Below are 14724 nucleotides of genomic sequence, written 5' to 3'. Positions count from 1 at the left end.
GCAGAACAGGTACTTTAAAAACAAACTGAACAACAAACAAAAACTTGCTCCTTAAATATTAAAGATGAACAAGCCTATATTTTGCTACAGAACGCAATCTGAACTCCTTTTCTTTTTAACCTTAAGTAACTTCAGTAGTTCTTCCTCCCTCCAACTAAACTCCCATTTTCTCTAACAGGCAGACAAAGAAAGACACTGATGGCAAAAATACTACCACTGCTGCTTTCCACGTTAATTTAAAAAAAAATTCAGGTCCAAAGAAAAACTTATTTTTTTCCTCCAATGTCATTATTATCTAGGCAGCTTGAAACACTCGATGGCCTCTGAGTTGGGGTTTTCTCCTAGAACACAGCAGTAGCATCACCTCCATTAGTATCATCACCACCATTAACTGTCATTATTCAGTTGCTGCGAAAACCAATTAACAGGCACCACACTGACAAGCACACAACTGCTCATTTCATGTGCTCTTGCCAATGCAGTCCTCCCAATATGATACTAGAAACAGACCACGTTACCTGTCACCGAATCTGACAGATAGCTCAGTGCTGCCAAGCACTGTCACTAGCAGTTTTCAAACTTCCCTTAAGATGACTCATCGGAAAACCTGCCCTTCAGCAGATGGCTCAACATCCCCGGCCTCCATCCTGGGAAGACCAGGAACAGCTGTTCTCTATCCACGATCTGATGGACCCACAGAGCAGACAGCAGGTATATACATTTCAGATTTTGGTAGGTTCAGATTCCATCCTTCCAATTCCAGAGTCAACATTACGAATAGTGCACCATTTTTGGTAGAAACACTGAGTTGTTCAAACACTTTCATGAAAGCTTCGGGTTGTCCAAAAAGTCCAAGTGTTCTGACTTGTGGTTTAGAACAATATTTCTACTTGACGAGGGTGACAAAAATTCTCAATGGGGAAAGAATAGTCTTTTCAACAGACGGTGCTGGGGCAACTGGAGATGCACATGTGAAAAAATGAAGTTTGGACCCCTATCTCACACCATATACAAAATTAACTCAAAATGGATCAAAGACCTAAATGTCAGAGCTAAAACGGTAAGACTCTTAGAAGTTTTATAACTTCCACGTTAAAATGGAATAAATCTTCATAGCCTTGAGACAAACAACGTGTCTTAGTTAGGACACCAGAAGGACAAACAACAAAAAAAATAGACAAACTGGACTTCACCAAAATAAAAACTTTCGTGCTTCAAAGGACACCATCAAAAAAGAGAAGAGAGTCTAAGAGTAAAAGGAATATTTGCAAATCAGACAGCTGATAAGAACTCTTACAACTCAATAATGAAAATAAAAATAACCCAATCAAAAAATTGCTAAAAGTGGGGCTTCCCTGGTGGCGCAGTGGTTGAGAGTCCGCCTGCCAATGCAGGGCACACGGGTTCGAGCCCTGGTCTGGGAAGATCCCACATGCCGCGGAGCAACTGGGCCCGTGAGCCACAACTACTGAGCCTGCACGTCTGGAGCTTGTGCCCTGCAACAAGAGAGGCCGCGACAGTGAGAGGCCGGCGCACTGCGATGAAGAGTGACCCCCGCTTGCCACAACTAGAGAAAGCCCTCGCACAGAAACGAAGACCCAACACAGCCAAAAATAAATAAATAAATATATTAAAAAATAAAATAAAAATAAAATTGCCAAAAGTGACTTCCCTGGTGGCGCAGTGGTTAAGACTCCACGCTCCCAATGCAGGGGGGCCCAGGTTCGATCCCTGGTCAGGGAACTAGACCCCACATGACGCAACTAAGTTTGCGTGCTGCAACTAAAGATCCTGCATGCCACAGAGAAGACCCTGCATGCAGCACAACTAAGAGCCCTCGTGCCACAACTAGGACCCGACGCAGCCAAATAAATAAACTGATTAATTTTTTAAAAATTGCCAAAGGATACGAACAGACATTTTTCCCAAGAAGACACACAAATGACCAATAAGCACATTAAAAGATACTCAACATTATTAGTCATTAGGGAAAAAAATGCAAATCAAAACCACAACAAGATACCACTTCATGCCCACTAGATTAGATACAATCAACACAAGCAAGTATTGGAGAGAACATGAAGAATTTAGAACCCTCATACAATTCTGGTGGGAATCTAAGCTGGTGCAGTCACTTTGGAAAACAGTTTGGCAGTTCCTCAAAAAGTTAAACATAGAATTACCATATGACTCAGCAACTCCACTCCTAGGTATACAACCAAGAAAAACAAAAACATACGTCCACACAAAGCTGTACACGGATGTTCACTGCAGCTTTATACGAGCCAAAAAGTGGAAACAACTCAAATGTCCACCAACTGATCAATGGGTATACAGAATGTGGTATAGCCACACCACGTAATAGTATTAGGCAATGTAAAGGAATGAAATGTTGATATCTCTTGCAACATAGATGAACTGTGAAACTTTTAAGTGAAAACAGTTATTCACACACAAAAAACACATGTTGTATGACTTCATTTATATGAACATGTTCAAAAGAGGCAAACTGGGGCTTCCCTGGTGGCGCAGTGGTTGAGAGTCCGCCTGCCGATGCAGGGGATGCGGGCTCGTGCCCCGGTCCGGGAAGATCCCACATGCTGTGGAGTGGCTGGGCCCATGAGCCATGGCCACTGAGCCTGCGCATCCAGAGCCTGTGCTCCGCAATGGGAGAGGCCACAACTGTGAGAGGTCCGCATACCGCAAAATAAATAAATAAATAAATAAATAAATAAAAGAGGCAAACTGATACAGACAGAAAGCCCAGGACTGGGGGTAGCAAGGATAAGACATGACAACTAATGGGTATGGGTTTTTTTTGGGGGGGTGGGGTGGGGAATGAAAATGTTCTGAAACTATTGATAGATAATGCTGATGGTTTCACAACCTTCTTATATACTGTAAAATGTTAAATTGTACAATTTAAATGGGTCAATTGTATGCTATATGAATTATACCGCAATAAAGTTTTTGTTTTTAAATGTTTGTGAACAGATTTGCCCAAACCTAAACTTTATTATTTATTTATTTTTGCCACACTGCGCAGCATACGGGATCCTAGTTCCCCAACCAGGGATCGAACCCACGGCCCCCTGCAGTGGAAGCATGGAGTCCCAACCACTGGACCACCAGGGAAGCCCCTCAGTAAAGTTGTTTTAAAAAAAGTCTAAGGAGAAACATAAACGAGCCTATCCCTATCAATAAAGTACACAAAGTGACACTATCTGTAACCCATTAATTTCAAGATGCAAGTATAAATCTATACATTTGAGAAAAATAACATTAAAAAACCCCAAAACCAAAGCAAAATTTGTTTTTAAGGGTTCAGCGCTCTGCCCTTAGGAAAATAAAACAGAACTTTATCTGTGCCTGGGCATTCCCCAGTCAGGCAGCACACACCTTACCCAAGGCCACCTCCCCATTCACAGGATGAGGAGATAAACTGACTTCCGACGTCTATCACCCACATGCTGGCTAGGCAGAGGAGTAATTAAAGAAGAAAAAACAGCCTGGGCAATTTCTCAGGACATGAGTCTTTTAGGGAAAAGCACATGCATCATTAAATGATTGTTACCATTGTGTGTTGCCTAAGAACCATTAAAAAAAAACTTACCTTGAGAGGCTTTTTGTTTTTTGCTTTTCTTTGGTTTTGGACTCACTAAGATTTTCATGATGAATCAAGAAAACAATGCTTGCTACATACCTATCGCTGTTAATCCATTATTCTAGTTTTAGCAGTGATACAAAGACATTATGTACAGAGAGGGCACAAGTACCAATTTTCTCTTACTGGCTGAGAATCTCAAGAGATGCAACGTCTTTCACTTGTGATGCCTCATCAAACATAAACTGAGAGATTGAGAGGTAGTGCAGAGTACTCTTAAACTACAAAGGTATTTTGCCATTATTACACAGAAATGGTGGTTGAGCCTGCAGGGCAAACAGGCAGAGTGACTCTTCCTTGCTGTGTGAGCCTTAAATGTGTCACTGATCTATGTTCAGTTTCCTTTGCCATATAGTGAAGGAAGCGATCACTTCTGCTCCCTCAATGTTTTTTGTAATTATGATACAAACATGAAAGAACTTTGCACACTTTAAAAGTACTTTTATGGGACTTCCCTGGTGGCACAGTGGTTAAGAATCCGCCTGCCAATGCAGGGGACACGGGTTCGAGCCCTCGTCTGGGAAGATCCCACACGCCGTGTAGCAACTAAGCCCATGCGCCACAACTACTGAGCCTGCTCTCTAGAGCCTGTGAGCCACAACTACTGAGGCTGCATGCCACAACTCCTGAAGCCCGCGCACCTAGAGCCCGTGCTCCGCAACAAGAGAAGCCACCGCAATGAGAAGCCCATGCATCGCAACAAAGAGTAGCCCCCACTCACTGCAACTAGAGAAAGCCCTTGCACAGCAATGAAGAGCCAACACAGCCAAAAATAAATAAATTAATTTTAAAAAAAGGTATGTTTATGACTAAAGGACTACAACCTACCAGAAAAAAAAAAAAAAAACCCACCCCACAACTAATGATATGTCTTAAAAAGCTGAAGTTCCCAAGGTAAAACTAAACATAAGTAAATTTGGAGTGGGTAGCTGAACAGATTGCTCGGGGGGACTTCCACCTCTGAAGTGGGAACCCCAAACAAGCTTCAGTGCATGGGTCTGAAGACTGATCCATCCTTCCCAGACCGGCACTGTGTTACCAAAGGTGCCCTGAATGCAGTGGTGTATGGTATAGGTAAATAGGCACTTTTTAAAAGTGTTGGTTAAAGTAGAAATTATTAAATTTTTATAGAAAGCAAGGACACTTGTCAATATTTATTAAAAATATAAAAAGGGGCTTCCCTGGTGGCGCAGTGGTTGAGAGTCCACCTGCCGATGCAGGGGACACGGGTTCCTGCCCCGGTCCGGGAAGATCCCACATGCCGCGGAGCGGCTGGGCCCGTGAGCCATGGCCGCTGAGCCTGCACGTCCGGAGCCTGTGCTCCGCAGCGGGAGAGGCCACAACAGTGAGAGGCCCGCGTACAGCACACACACACACACAAAATAAAAAATAAAAATAAAAAGCACATACAGGACTTCTGTTTCCCACTAAATGCAGCTAAAAACATGAGATGCTTCATTTAACACAAAACAAAACATAAGACTCTGAAAAGTGGAGAGGAGAGAGACTGGGAAGGGACCTTGGGGCCCAAAAAGACTGAGCATTGAGTTCTCGGTTTTCCTTTTGCCTCATATATTCCAGGCTAGGTGCTGAAGAAGCTGGCAACCCAGAAATACCAACTAATGTAGACCAAAAAAAAAGCTGCAGTAAAATCTCTGGCCAAAGGACCAGGAATGGGGCAGCCTAGCAGAACAGAATGTTTTAGACAATAACAACTCTACTGCAACCAACCCCACAGAAACACTGTGGCCCACTCCCACTCCACCTGGTAGTGTCAGAGGAGATCAGGGACTTCTATCCCCACCAGGTGACAATGAGACACCATCCCCACCCCAACAATCTAGGAGGGAGCCTGGATTCTACTCTCGCCCAGCAGTAACAGGGCAGCACCTCTCCCTTCCCAGGCAGGGTGGAATCACAAAGGTGTAATTGGGAAATTACACCCACACAGCAGTAACAAGGAGTCCCTACCCACAGATACCAAGAAGGCCAGGTGAGGAGCCCCCACCTCCATAACCAGGCAGCACCTCCTACCCCCCCAGCAGTGTCAGAGGAAGCTCACCAACACCAAGATGACACAGATGTTAGAATTATCTGGCAAAGATTTTCAAAGAGCCAGCATCAAAATGCTTCTACAAGCAACTAGGAACATGCTTGAAACAAATGAAAGGAAAAAGCCTCAGTAAAGACAAAGAAAATATCAAGAAGAACCAAACGGAAATTTCAGAACTGAAAATTACAATAACCAGAAGAAAAAACTTGATGGATAGGTTAAACTGAAGAAAGAAGCAACAGTGAACATGAACATGAACAAACACGAACAAAAGGAATTTCACAATCTGAACAGAGAAGACAGATTGGGGGAAAAAAAAAAAAAGAACAGGACCTCAGGAACGTGTGGGACTATAACAAAAGACCTAATGCTGAATATAAATGTCACCAGAATCTCAGGAGGAGCAGAAAGAGGAAGGGGCTGAAAACGTATTCAAACAAATAATGGCTGAAAACTTCCCAAATTTGGCAAAAGACATAAAACTATAGATTCAAGAAGCTGAGAGAACCCCAAACAAAATAAACCCAAAGAAATCCACTCCAAGACCCATCACAAGCTTTTGAAAACTACAAACAACTTGAATAGCATATTTCTCACCAGAAACTATGGAGGCCAGGAGAAAGTGGCATAACACTTTTCAAGTGTTGAAGGAAAATAACTGTTAATCCAGAATCCTATATCCAGCAAAAATATCCTTCAGGAACAAAAGGGGAATAAAGGTCTTCTTAGATGAAGAAAAACTAAAAAAATCTGCTGCCAGAAGACCTACCCAAAATGAATGGCTAGAGGAGATCCTGTAAACAGAAAGTAAATGATAAAAGGAATCTTGCAACATCATGAAGAAAGAAAGAACAACAGAAAGACAATATATGGGTAAATATAATTTCCTTTTCCTCTAGAAATCTTCTAAATGATGTGTGATTGATGAAGCAAAAATTTCAACACATCTGATGTGGTTCTAATGATATGTCTGTAAAAGAAATATTTAACACATTACTGACTGGGGGATTTTTGCAGAAACTAATGCCTGTGGCCATAATATGTCTCCAGTCAAAAATGTGTTAAAAGACAATTTTAAGTGGAGTAGGATAAAGTGATGTAAACAGAGATATGGTTTCTATACTTCATACTGATAAAATGATGACACCAGTATACTGTGATAAACTATGTCTACATAATACCTAGACAACCACTAAAAAAGCTACACAAACAGATATACTCAAAAACACTACATATAAATAAAAGCAGAATTTAAAAATGTGTTCAAGTAACCCACAAGAAGTCAAGATAAAGAAAGCAGAGGAACAAAAAACAAAAGAGGAAATAAAGGATAAAATGGCAGACTTAAGTCCTAATGTATCAATAATTACTTGATATGTTATGTAAGTGACCTAAATACAACCATTAGAAAACAGAGATTGGCAGACTGGATAAAACAACAGGATCCAATAATATAAGAAACTTCAAATGTAACAATACAGGAAGGTTGGAAGTGAAAGGATGAAAAATTATATACCATGAAAACATTAATCAAAGGAAAGCAGAAGGACTATATTATTATCAGATAAAGTAGACATCAGAGCAAAGAAAATTACCAGACACAGAGATATTAATGACAAATGGTTAATCCACTAAGAGGATATAGCAATTCTAAATGTGTACACACCAAACAACATAATTGCAAAATATGTGAATCAAACCAATAAAAGAGAAAGGAGAAAAAGACAAACCTACAATTATAGTTGGAAACTTCAACCCCCCTTTCAACAAGAGATGGAAAAGCTAGACATGAGGTCAGCAAGGATACAGAGAAACTCAACGAAAGTACAAACTACCACAACTGACCCAATTTGAAATAACTATTAAAGAAATTTCACATGTAATTTAAAAGCTCCTGAAAAAGTAATTTCCAGGGAATTCCCTGGCAGTCCAGTGGTTAGGACTCTGCACTTCCACTGCAGGGGGCACAGGTTCGATCCCTGGTTGGGAAACTAAGATCCTGCAAGCCACGCAGTGCAGAAAAAAAAAAAAAAAGAAAAGAAAACGTTATTTCCAGGCCCTGATGGTTTCACTACAGAATTCTATCAAATGTTTAAAGATTAATTAACTCCAACCCTACACAATCTCTTCCAGAAAATACAAGGAGGAGAACTTACCAATTCATTTCATGAAGCTAGTATGTCCCTGAAATGAAATCCAGACAAAGATAGAAAAAAGAAAAAGGAAAAAAAAGCTTTAAACTCATATTCCTCATGAATACAGATGCAAATAAATAAATAAATACATAACCTTGACAAAATATTGCGAATAGAATTAAGCAATATATAAATATAATTATACACCATGACCCAACGGGGTTTTTTCCAGGGATGTAAGCTAGTTCAATATTCAAAAAGCAATGTAATCTACCATACTGACAGGCTAGAGAAGAAAAATCACATGCTCGTATCAATAGATGCAGATAAACACTTGATAAAATTCAACACCCATGATAAAAACTCTCAGAAAAGTAGGAATAAAGGGGAACTTTAACTTAATATAAAGCATCCACAAAAGCCTACAGCAAACACATACTTAATGGTGAAAGACTGAATGCATCTTTTTAAAACTGGGAGCAATGTAAGGATGTCCACTCTCATCCCTACTACTCAGCGTAGCACTGAGAGTTGCAGCCAGAGCAATAAGGCAAGAAAAGGAACTAAAAAGCGTATGTATCAGAGAGTAAAAAATAAAACTACTACTATTTGTAGAGGACATGGATATCTATGACAAAATCTCAAGGAATCTACAAAAACACTTATAGAACTAATAAGTGAATTCAGCAGGGTCACAGGATACAAGGTAAATATACAAAAAAACAACTATTTCTACAAACTATCAACAGACACATGAAAACAAAAATTTTTTTAAAGGAAATAGTATAAGTCTAACAAAACATGTGCAGGACTTGCATGCTAAAAACTAGAAAACACTGATGAAGGAAAGAAAAAACCTAAATAAATAGACATACCTTGTTTAAGGACTGGAAGATTGAACATAGTAAAGAAGTTATCTCCAAATTGATAAACAACTTTAACACAATTCCTATCAAAATCCCAGAAAGAATTTTTATAGATATAGGCAAGATTATGCTAAAATTTATATGGGAAGGCGAAGGAATTAGATCAGCTGAAACAATTTTGAAAAAGAATAATGAAGTGGGAAGAACCAATCTACTTAATTTCAAGATTTATTATGTAGCTGCAATAATCAAGACTTGTGGTACTGATGGTGAAATAGACAAAAAGACGAATGGAACAGAACAGAGAACTCTAGAACAGACCCATACAAGCACAACCAACTGATTTTTGACAAAAGAACAAAAGCAATTCAATGGAGAAAGTACAGTCTTTTCAACAAATGCTGCTAGTTGGATACCTATGGGGAGGGAAAAAAAAAAAGAAAGAATGAAAGGAAAAGAAAAGAAAGAAACCACTCAAACTAGACTTCACACCTTATATAGAAATCAACTCAAAATGGATTATAGATTTAAATGTACAACACAAAACTATAAAACTTTTTAAAAAGTATGTAAGAGAAACTAGAGCCAGGCAAAGAGTTCTTAACTTGACACTAAAAGCACAACACATAAAAGACAAAATTCATCAACAGGACTTGATCAAAATTAAAAGTTTTAGGGCCTCCCTGGTGGCGCAGTGGTTGAGAGTCCGCCTGCCGATGCAGGGGATACGGGTTCGTGCCCCGGTCTGGGAGGATCCCATATGCCGCGGAGCGGCTGGGCCCGTGAGCCATGGCCGCTGGGCCTGCGCATCCGGAGCCTGTGCTCCGCAACGGGAGAGGCCACAACAGTGAGAGGCCCGCATACCGCAAAAAGAAAAAAAAAAAAAAAAAAAAAAAAAAAAATTAAAAGTTTTTGCTCTGCAAAAGATACTGTTAAGAAGATGAAAAGACAAGCTACAGACTAGAGAAAATATCTGCAAACCACATATCCAGGAAAGGACTAGAATGTATAAGAAATTCTCAAAATGAAACATTAAAAAAGGCAAATGATCCAATTACAAAATGGGCAAAAGATATGAAGAGGTATTTCACTGAAGAGGATATACCCATGGCAAATAAACACATGAAAAGACATTCAATATCACTAGACATAAGGGAGATGCAAATTAAAACCACAATCACTACACATCTATTAGAAAGGCTAAAATTTTAGAAAATGATAACATCACCAAACGCTGGCAAGAATATGGAGAAACTGGGTCACAAATACATTACTGGTGGGAATGTAAAATGGTACAGTCACTCTGGAAAAGTTTGTCTATTTCTAAAAAAAAAAAAAAAACTAAACGTGCAACCACCATATGACCTAGTGATTACACTCCTGGACATTTACCTCAGAGAAATGAAAACTTATGTTTACATAAAAGCCTGTATATAAATGTTTATAACAGCTTAATAGCCAAAGAACGGAAACAATCCAGACATCCTTCAATGGTTGGAGAGTTAAATCAACTGTGGTATATCAATAGCCTGGATGCATAAAAAGGAACAAACTGCTGACACAGAAAACACCCTGCATTCATTTTCAGAGAATTACACTTAGTGAAAAAAGCCAACCCCATAAGGTTACTTACTGTATGAGTCTCCTTATGTAACATTCCTGACACGCCAGAATTACAGAAATGGAAAACAGATTAGTGGTTGCCAGAAGCTAAGGAATTGGAAGCAGGATGGAAGTGGGTATGGCCATAAAAAGGTAACAGGAGGGATGTTTGTGGTGATAGAAATGTTCTTCATTTTGACTGCTATCAATGTCAATACCTGGTCGTGATATAATACTGTAGTTTTTGTAGAATGTTATCATTTGAGAAAAGTGGGTAAAGGGACACTGAGACCTCTCTGTACCATTTGTTATAACTGCATATAATAGATTTGCATGTACAATTTCTCAAAATTATACCATTCTAAAATAAATTTCTCAATAATTGTACAATTATCCCAAAATAAAACTACCTAAAAATTTTAATGGAGATGATACAGTACTTTCGTCAAATGGGGCAGTGAGGAGTAAGACTGATTAAAAGCAGATGTGAAACACATAGATGTATATGCAAGATATACATGTAATAAAAGGGTAAATATTTCACATTTAATAAACTGTGCATTCAAATTTAAATGAAATCAACAGAAATTCGTATTTCTGAAATTAAAGTTAGTCTTTAAAAGTAATTGAATTTTGGGACTTTCCCAGAAGTCCAGTGGTTAAGACTCTGTGCTTCCACTGCAGGGGGCCCGGGGCTGGATCTCGGATCCCGCATGCTGAAATTTGGAGATGGCTGCATACTGTAAATACACTACAAACCACTGAACTGCATACTCGAAAGAGTGAATTGTATGATACATGAATTGTATCTCAATAAAGCTGTTAAGGAAAAAAAAAGTACTCGAAACTTGGAAACTGCTCTCAAAAATATAATCAGGATACTCTGATATTTCTCCAACTTTCAAGAGCTAGTCCTCAGCTAATATGCAAAGCTAGAATAGTATTATATATTTTTATACCGCGCAGGTCTTGCACAAAAATCTGTGCGGTTGGACTGCTGCACGTCCTGATACAGTGCAAACAAGGCTTCATCCCAGGTGATTCATCCTAAAGCTGCTCAGAGCAGTGTACGTGGAAGTGGGCCTCTAGTCCCTGCTTCAAAGCGCAGGGCTGCAGAACAAGGCACAGAGAAACCCCAGGACAGAGTTCACACCTCAGGCCTGAGTCATCTGTTCTGGGCGAAAAGCAGAGAAAGCAGTTTCTTATCTACTCAGTCTCTCGCCACCGGTTTTCTACTAAGTCTCGGTACCCAAGGTACGCGGACATCAGGTAAAAGGGAAAAGGTACACTAGTGTGTTCCTCGAGGAAATGCACTTCATCTCAACATGAGCTATCAAACCCCTGGAAGAAAGAGGAGTATGGTGGCGTACTGAGTACGGTAGGGTACTGCAGGGTATTCTACTCATCAAGGGTGTCACCCCAAAGAGCTCACAGAGAGGATGGGTACCGAGGGTGCTGAGTATGGAGGGATCCTGAGTATATAGGTACTGAGTACGGTAGGGTGCGGCAAAGTAATCCACTCATCAGGGGCGTCACGCTGAGGAGCACAGAGAGAATGGGTACGGTGCGTGCTGAGGACAGCAGAGATACTGAGGAAGGTAAATGCTGCGGGGTAATCCAATCCACTCAAGGGTTCACCCCAGGAGAGGATAGGGAGGATGGATACAGCGGGTACTGAACACAGAGGATACTGAGGGGTAATCCGCTCCTCAAGGGAGTCACCCCAAGGAACACAGGGAGGATTAGTACGGTGGGGTACTGAAGAAGTGGGGGTACTGCGAGGTAATCCGTTCCTCAAGGGTTCACCCCAGGAGCGAAGGATCAGCCCGGACAGAAGCCGACCAGCGTCTCCGCGCTCTGGAAAGGGAGGACTGCCCACAATTCGCAGCAGCTTCTTCAAGGGCGTGCCACCCTTCCAACCGTCCGGGTGGGGAGAGGACACTGCCGGGCGACTCCCACGTGACGCCTCCTCGACCTTGGGGGTCACCCGCGCCGCGGCGCCCATTCCCTCACATCCGCCGCGCGGCCCACCCCCTGCCCGCTACAGCCAATGGAGCGCCGCTCCGCGCCCCGCGCGACCTCTGCGCACGCCCGCACCCGCCAATCTCCGCCCGCCAGGAGACACCCGCCGCGCCATTGGCTGCCACGCCCGTCTGTCAGGCCCCGTCCCACCCACCTCCCCCCGTCAGCCCCGCTCCAGCCAGCTTCACTTCTTGTCACCGGGGCGCCGGCCGCAACGAGGGCGCGGCGACCTTGCTCCCTGCCGCGACCCCCGCCTCCTGCCCGACCGGCGCGCAGCCTCCCAAATCCGGCCGATCCCGGCTGCAGCCCGAGCCTACCTGTCTCCGGCTCAGCTCCACCCGAATGAGGCGCCGACACCCCACTCCGGGGCACCAAACTCTCGGCCCCGCCCCGGCGTGTGGCGTCAGCACGCCGCCCCGCCCTGGGAGGAGAGGGGCCGCCCCTAACTCGTGAGCGGGGTCTTGACGTCACAGAGTTGCGGCCTCGTTGCTCTTGGCGCGTTTTTGGGGGAGCAGTGCAGGTACCCAGGCTGCGGCTGGGAGTCGTCCGGCCGGTCCCTACCGGGATGCGTGACGGGTCTGAAAAGGGGGTCTGCACGTTGCTAAGTAGTGTCTCCTGCAGTGGGCTGTCAGGAGTCCTCTGATGGAGAGCTGACCTAGTCTGTGCTGACAGACAGAAAGGAACCTTGATCAGCCGTGCGCGCTCGAGGCGCAGCAGGTAGTGGCCCGGGGGAGTGAGAACCAGGAGACCCCAGCGCCGACACAACAGTTTCCCAAAGTGGGCAGCGGGATCGCGGGGACCTTCACGTGGTGCATGGACGGTGTTATCATGCCATTTCATCGAATACAAATGGCCATCGGCTTTCAGAGGTTATTTTACTTACTGCTGAAAAAGAAAAAACAGTGTTACTAGGACACCTCGATTGTAAGATGCTGCTGTATTTCAAAATGTGGGGGAAAAACGGTCAGATTTGACGAAATATGGTAAATTGTAGTCAATCACATACTGAGAAAGTCCTTGCAGTTCTTCTATCTTCATTACAGCAAGGAGAAAGCCTCATTTCGTGCTAGTGTATCATTAGCTCCACTTTTTCTTCTTTCCCTTTTTTGCCAAAGAGAGATAAGAAATTAGGCTGAAAACTTTTGGTGGATAATAATATAGGTAGAACTTGTTACTTTGTCTTCCTTACTTGTGACAGTTTATCTTTGACATGTATGGCAAGTGATACTGGTTTTCTGATTTACAGTAATAAAAAGTTTCCTTTTGGGGGACTTACCTGGTGGTCCAGTGGTTAAGACCGCCTTGCAATGCAGGGGGTGCAGCTTCGATCCCTGGTCGGGGAGCTAAGATTCCCACATGCCTCAGGCAAAAAAAAAGCAAAACAAAACAAAAGCAGTATTGTAACAAATTCAATAAAGACTATAAAAATGGTCCACATCAAAAAAAAATCTTTAAAAAAAGAATATAATTTAAAAAGAAGTTTTCTTTTGTAATAAAATTTTCCATTTTAAGACTATATTAACTAGATAGTAGTATGGGAAGGTGGCATCCAAATGACTGACGTTAGGGAAACGCTGTTCCACCCTGTCTTGTTCTTCGGTGTTTATTCCCCAAAACTTGACAAGGGCTGTGTCATGTGGCATAGCCAGGGATACTGGGGTGACAAAGGCCAGCAACCTGACCATAGGGATCTGACCATGAAAGCTCCATAGAGGACACAAGTGTCTGAATCTGGGCTGAAATTCAAACTGAGGACTTTGCCACCTGCTCACAGGTGTGATAGACTTAGAGCGATTTCTAAATTTCTAAAAGGGAAAGGCAAAGTAGGAGGTGTTTTTTTCTTTTTTGTTTTTTATGTAGGAAGTATAAGTGCTTGTAAGAACAAAGTTGGGCTGATATGTCGGCTAAGGATCTGGAGACAGAAAGTGAAGGAACCAAGGAACAAACCAGTATTTTTTTTCCTTTCTCTTTTTATTGTGGTAAAATATATAAAAGAAAAAATATTTGTCATTTTAAAGGACAATTTAGTGGCATTAATCACATTCACAATGTTGTGCAAGCATAACCACTGTCTATTTTACCACTCCAAAGAGAAACTCTGTAACCATTAAGTGATAACATCCCATTCCCCTCCCCTCTTCTTTCTTAGTAACCTCTACTATACTTTCTGTCCCTATAAATTTGATGACTCCACCTACCTCATATAAGTGAAATCATACAGTATTTATCTGTCCTTGTATGTCTTGCTTATTTCACTTAGCATGTTTTCAAGGTTCATCTATGCTGTAGCATGGGTCAGATGGGTCAGAATTTCCTTCCTTTTCATGGCTGAATAATATTCTGTTATAGTGCTATACTGCACCTTGTCTATCCATTCATTTG

General features: G+C 42.0%; 1 protein-coding gene across 1 annotated transcript in view; it reads right to left on the bottom strand.

Moving 5' to 3' along the window:
* OGDH (oxoglutarate dehydrogenase) overlaps positions 1-12757 on the bottom strand; it is a 78177-nt gene extending 65420 nt beyond the window's left edge. Inside the window, exon 1 of the mRNA XM_081244255.1 lies at positions 12660-12757. The gene's annotated coding sequence lies outside the window, so the exon portion shown is untranslated. The remainder of the gene's footprint in view (positions 1-12659) is intronic.
* Between the last annotated feature and the right edge of the window lie 1967 nt (positions 12758-14724).

The sequence above is a fragment of the Mesoplodon bidens genome (assembly GCF_964165515.1).
Source record: "Mesoplodon bidens genome assembly, chromosome: 9".
NCBI classification, from domain to species: Eukaryota; Metazoa; Chordata; class Mammalia; order Artiodactyla; family Ziphiidae; genus Mesoplodon; species Mesoplodon bidens.
This window is presented reverse-complemented; position numbering and strand designations above follow the sequence as displayed.